Genomic DNA, 6,000 nt, shown 5'->3' on the forward strand with positions numbered 1-6,000 from the left:
CGCGGGAAGCATAGCCATGGCGGGATGCTGGCCCTTTACTTCTGCGGCCGGTTGTCCAGAGAGGGGGGCGCGTCCGGGTGTCAGGCCTCCGGTCTCCGGGCGCCGCCGCTGCAGCCCCCTGGGCGCGGAGGCCTCTGTGGGAACCCGGCTTCCGCCCTTAGCCCCGGCACCCACCCGCGAGCGTGGCTTCTCCCCCGCTGAGCTTGGCTCCAGCGATCTGTAGGGAGGAAGGTGGTCAGCTGGCAGCCTCGGGTCGTCTGGGCCGCTCCCAGCTCCACTTAAGCTCAGCTGCGGGGCGGCCACAAATTTGGGTTCTCAGAGCTCTTAAAGAATCACCTCGCTACCGGCCGGCCGACAAAACCCAGCTGACAAGTAGATGTGCGAGCATGTTTATGTCCAGTCCGCTCTAGAATGGGCGGAATCTTGTGTTTGTGGCTAGCGTTGGTTCGATCGCCACACCTGCCCCCAATTTCTGAGAAACCCCTCCTCCTCCTGCCATCCACCCCACTTTTATTTTGAGATTTTTCTTTCCTCTTCCCTTGCTCTTTCTCCCACTGTCCTCCCCTTTAGTGGGAATGTCATGGTCAAATGATGATTTATTTCTCTTTTTTTTCTCCGTGAGACTCTGACAGCTCAAACCACAGATCTCACGCACGCCCTTCAGGCTGCAGCTTTGCTGTAATAGCCCAGGACTGGGCTGCCCCTAACAATGCTGTGATCTCCCAGAGATAGCACGAGCAGTCCTTAGAAAGGGATGGGACACAGCAAGACAACGGCTTACAGTGAGTCTTGCATTCGAGTCACTCCAAGCGGGAAACTGGTCACTTTTTTTTAAAACATGAGTACAGGGACGCCTGGGTGGCTTACTTAGTTAAGCAGCTGCCTTCGGCTCAGGTCATGATACCAGCGTCCTCAGATTGAGTCCCAGATTGAGTCCCAAATCGGCTCCTTGCTCAGCAGGGAGCCTGTTTCTCCCTCTGCCTCTGCCTGCCATTCTGTCTGCCTGTGCTCGCTCTCTCCCCCCCCCCTCTCTGATAAATAAATAAAAAAAAATCTAAAACCTGAGTACAGAATCTGAAACAATACATTCCCTAGCAGTGGGCCTGGCAAGGCCTTGTTGAGGAAAACGTTCCCAGTCAATATCCAGAGACTATGACAGGTAGGATGAGAGCTGGAATCTTATTTGGAGAATCAGAATAAATTGCCAGGTGAGCAACTATGAAAGTGCATTCTATGCCCTGTTGTGGTCATTTGGATATAGGGAATGAAAGCCTCATTATTTGGTCTTTGTTTGTTTACTCTTATTATGAAAATTCTCAAGCATACACCAAAGTGTATAGAGCAGAAGGATCCCGGCCCTTCCGAGTACTTATCACTCTGCTTCACCAACTGTTTCATAGGCCCTCCTCCTTCTACTGCCCCAAAGTGCTTGTATTTTTGATTTTGGGGGAGAGGGGAGGTCTGGAATATATTTTAAAGTAAATCCCAAACATCACATCATTCCCTGCTCCCCAAATACCTTGGTTTACACATCAAAGAAGGAGGAGGAAGAGGTGGAGGAGGGGAAGACTGAGAAGGAGGAGGGATGAAGAAGAGAGATTTCCGCACAGGCCCACTATGCCAGAATCAATAGGTCTAATAAGCTATTCCGATTGGCTCTGAGAGGCATGACTTTTAGCTTCTCAGACTTTTAGGGCCACAGTGCTAATAAGCGACAAGGGCAAATTCAGGCAGCACAAACAGCAAGGCCCACACTCATCACCAAGGCACCGAGTGGGGGGGCAAGGGTGCCAGACCGACGGAACAAAGTTGTCTGGGAACCCCACCAGCCCTAGAAGTCCAGATGAGTGAGTAGTTGAACTGTTTTTTACCTTCATTGTCATTCCTTTCTGAAATTATTGCCGGCCTTTGGTAAAGACATGAACCTGAGCTTGTGCAGCCTGGGGTACTGATCTTGGGGTTGCTGAAGAGAGTAGGTGCCAACAAAGAATGAAAATCCCTGCTGCCTGTTCTCCTTCCGAGAGTCAGGAGGGAACAGTCAAGACCCCATACAGTTCACTGCCACTTGGAGCCCTGGCTGTGGCAGTGGCGTGGCCCACCAAAGCCAGGAGCAACAGGCAAGACCCCAGACCCCAAATGCTAATGGAACACCCTGGGGAGGATGAAGGAAAGGCAGAGAGTCAGCGGAAACCTTCCCAAAGGACATTTCCCTCAGTTTCATCTGGGAGCTGACATTCAGCTGGTACACACCCCTTCAGCCACACAAAGTTTGGTGACTAGCCTCTGGCCAGAACCTGCTGTGTGTCTCCCTACCCTGAACCCTTCCCAAGATCCCTACCATGGCCTTGCAGCGATCCAGGCACTGGGCGTGTAACACTTGACTCTGCAGGGGTCCCCGGGACAACTTTTGGTTAGTTAGTTGTCCGCACTGTTAAAGATTTGACTACTGTTACATGTTTGACTCGCGTCTTTGGTGATGGTACCTATTTCATAGGAAATAGAAGCTGGAATCCAGGAAACAGGCTGGAGGATGAAATTAAAAAGTGGATACAAAGCTTCTAATCAGAGCCAGACACAATCGGCGATCAACTATATCCCAGTCTCTCCCCTCTTCTCTGATCTGTACTTTCCTTAATGAGGAATGAGACTTTAAGTTGACTTTTTTTTATCTTCAAGTCTCTCTCTCTCTCGATTCCCTAACTTCCCTCTCTTGCCTTCATTTCATCCTAGAACTTGTGCCCACGACTTCTTTTCTAAGTAAATATTAACCCCCTTTGACTCTGAATCTCTGGAAGATTCTCAGTTCCCTATTTTTGCTGGCACTGTGACAGGTCCTCATTTCTCCTTCCCACTCCTCTCTATTTATAGTTTTCACATTTTTTTTTTTTACAGGTTGGCTACAGAACACACAAAAATTGCAAAGAGAAATATTGTGTTCTGGAAATTCGCCCGAGCATTTTTTTCCAATATCGTCCTTATGCTCTTCTGATCCTCTCTTGAACTGTTGGACTAAAGCAGCTGACGCTTCCACCAGCAACCAGAGTCATCCTGTCCACTACTGTGGGAACAGAGGGTTTCCATTTGGAACTGCAGACTGAGCCTAAAGTCTCGTGGCCCTTTGGTGCCAGGAGAGCAGGTATGGGACGGGTGGGACATGGAGGACAAGCATCATGGTAGAGGTCTCCATTCGACCAGGAAAGCTCACAATGAGCCAACAGGTCCATTTCAACATCTTCTGTATTTTCCTTATAACCTGTTTCATTCCAGAGTGGATTTGAGATCATTTAGTTTGATTCTTAAATGTTTCCCATTCCAACCGGAAACAGACTCATCCTACAGGCTCCCAAATTCTGCCTCATCTTCCTAATCAGTTAGTACCCCAAATTGGATATGATAGTGCCAGAACATTCTTCCATGTGTATTTTATAACAGACTAGTATTTTATTAGTTTTTTTTCAAACTAATAAGAATGATAAGGGTAACTTTTTTTTTCTTTTAAAGCATAGGCAAAATCACGAAAGACATTGAAATGAACCTAAAAGATTATAGTGTCTTACAAGGGAAAACAGGTGTTGTCTCATGTACCCTTCTGGGCTGACCAATTCTATGGGATATTCTGTGCCTTTCTTGTCTTTGAGCTATTTTGCAACTCTATAGATTGTACATAATTGATGTGGATGCAGATGATCTTGTCTAGCTATATGTAAATGAATTTTGTCCACTGGAAGTACAGTTGACCCCCTTTCCTTTGGTAGAAGGCAGTTTTGCATCCATTTGCATTCTATTTGCATATCTATTTGCATCTATCAAAGCAAATTCGTTTAAGTATTACTGATTGTATATGTGTCTGCCTTGAGATTCTTGCCTGAAGTGGTGGTAACATCTTAGTGGTTCCCGAGCTAATGAATGAATTAAACAAAATCCCTTCAGGCATTCATCTCATATTTGTAAAATGGTCCTTATTTAATCTTTTTGAGAAAATGATGCACTAGCAAACAATGACAAGATTCTGGTAAATGAAAAGTGCAATGAAATCAAATCGGAATGAATTTTAGAATTACCTTCAATGTGGCCCACGCTATGCCAGAGGCAAAGAATGATTGAATCTCAAAGACATGACTTCTGGCCCCCAGGAGTTACAGTAATCTGTGTCAACATTGGCATGCCTGAGAAATGCATGTGACATTCCCATCAGGGTTTCCCCGGGGGTTCAGTTAACCTTTCTCTTCCAAGCTACCCTCTCTTGTAGTGATATCAACTGTGCCCTTGGTTTCAGCTCCCATTCCCTAGCCAACATCTCTCCCACTGATACACGACCATCTGTTTCTTTCCTACCCACCAGGCCCGTGTAACTGACTACCTACTCATGCTATTTCACTGATGTTCCACCTATGCCTCAAAACCCAGCATGTTCAAAACTTGATTCATCATCGTTTGTGAAAGAATGGCTTATCCTCTTTTGCTTTGTTTCTTTAGAAATGATTCTACCAATGCCAGCGGCATGCACCAGAAACCAGGAAGGAATCATACAGCTGAGCCAACCTGCTGTACTTTAAAACACTTGACCACAATTCTCCAGTGGATACTCAACCCTGGCTTCAAACTCCCTTGTCTCTCCGGTGAGTTTGCTTTCCCTCCTTCAAGACTTGCCTCAACAATCCCTACACCTACCTCTTCTGAACTATGTCACCTCACTCCCAGCTCCTGTCCTAGGGATGAGGGAGCAGAAGGCAAGCTTAGGACAAAGCAGAAACTGGCACCCTACACCCTCTCCCCATGCCATATGTGTAACATTCCTCATGCACTCCTGGCTGCCCTAAAGGAAAAACGATGCTTAACTGATAGAGATCCCAGTCCTGCAGGACAGGAGTATCCCTCCATCTACGAATGTCCTAGTGACTTACAAGGAAGGAAGAAGCTTTCTCATCAATAGCCTGACTTCCAGAGACCCATACCTCAGTTTCCGGAAGCCCTAACATCACCCTCCCCTCCATAAAATTGAGGGAGGCTAAGGGGGAGGGAAGTGTAATAAAACTGAATTTCTTCTAAGCCCAAATCCCACTGACAAGGATGTGTGATAGAAGGAATGTAACATATCTCCAGGAAACTCCCGACTGTCTTCATGCTTTCCCTCATTAGAGGCAAAAACAGCCTTGACTTGACAATAACCAGGTCTCCCTTATCCTGAAATTCTTCTTTAGCATATGACAGTCCTTCTGGACACCCCCTTTGTCCTCACCTTCCTCAGCTCCCAGTCAACCATGCCTCTGTCTGAGCAGCTCTTTCTGCCCTTGGGTCCTGTCCCTGTGTTTTAATAAAACCACCATTTGCACCTAAGACGTCTCAAGAATCCTTTCTTGGTCATCAGCTCTGGACCTCACCCCACCAAACCTCACCTGTGTTCCAAAACTTCATCACTAGTGTCACACTTCAAGAAAATAAAAGCCCTTTGTGCAGGAATTCCCTTATCTTACCACCACCCAATCAAATCTACACCTACATTTGTATCCATTTTTAATTTGTTTTTAGACATTTACTCAACAAATATTTAGTCAGTACCTACTGTGTGCTACACACTGCCCTGAGTGTTTGTAAATCTGTGGCGAACGACACAAAAAAGTCCCTGGCATCATGGAATTTACATGGTAATTGGAGAAATGTACAAGAAACACAGAAAGAGTTGAAGACAGAGCAGGTTTATTGAGAAGAGCAGACATCCCCAGCTAGGGTTTGTTCTTCCTTGTGCCTGGGATTTGTTCCTTCCAGCCCTCTCCAGGACTCCACTCCCAGGATCAATATCAAGTTCTTGTTCCAATGGGTCCTTCCAGTCAGAAGACAAATGACCTTTTTCTTAAAAACAAAAGGAAAAAAACCCAAAACAAAGACTTCCTTTAACCTTCTACCTTCCTATAACAACCTCCATATTTCTCTCCCCACCTCATTCCCAGCATAGCTTGTAAAATATTTGTCTACACCTGTGGGTGTAGGGTACCATGTCCC

At 46.4% G+C, this 6,000-nt stretch overlaps 1 long non-coding RNA gene across 1 annotated transcript; it reads left to right on the top strand.

Annotated features, from left to right (window-relative positions):
- The first annotated feature begins 4,478 nt into the window (after positions 1–4,478).
- On the top strand, positions 4,479–5,337 carry LOC131813792 (uncharacterized). The gene is made up of 2 exons (XR_009346979.1): positions 4,479–4,619; positions 4,702–5,337. It is a non-coding gene; the product is annotated as an uncharacterized LOC131813792 (long non-coding RNA).
- Positions 5,338–6,000: the final 663 nt, after the last annotated feature.

Source organism: Mustela lutreola, chromosome 13 (genome assembly GCF_030435805.1).
Source record: "Mustela lutreola isolate mMusLut2 chromosome 13, mMusLut2.pri, whole genome shotgun sequence".
NCBI classification, from domain to species: domain Eukaryota; kingdom Metazoa; phylum Chordata; class Mammalia; order Carnivora; family Mustelidae; genus Mustela; species Mustela lutreola.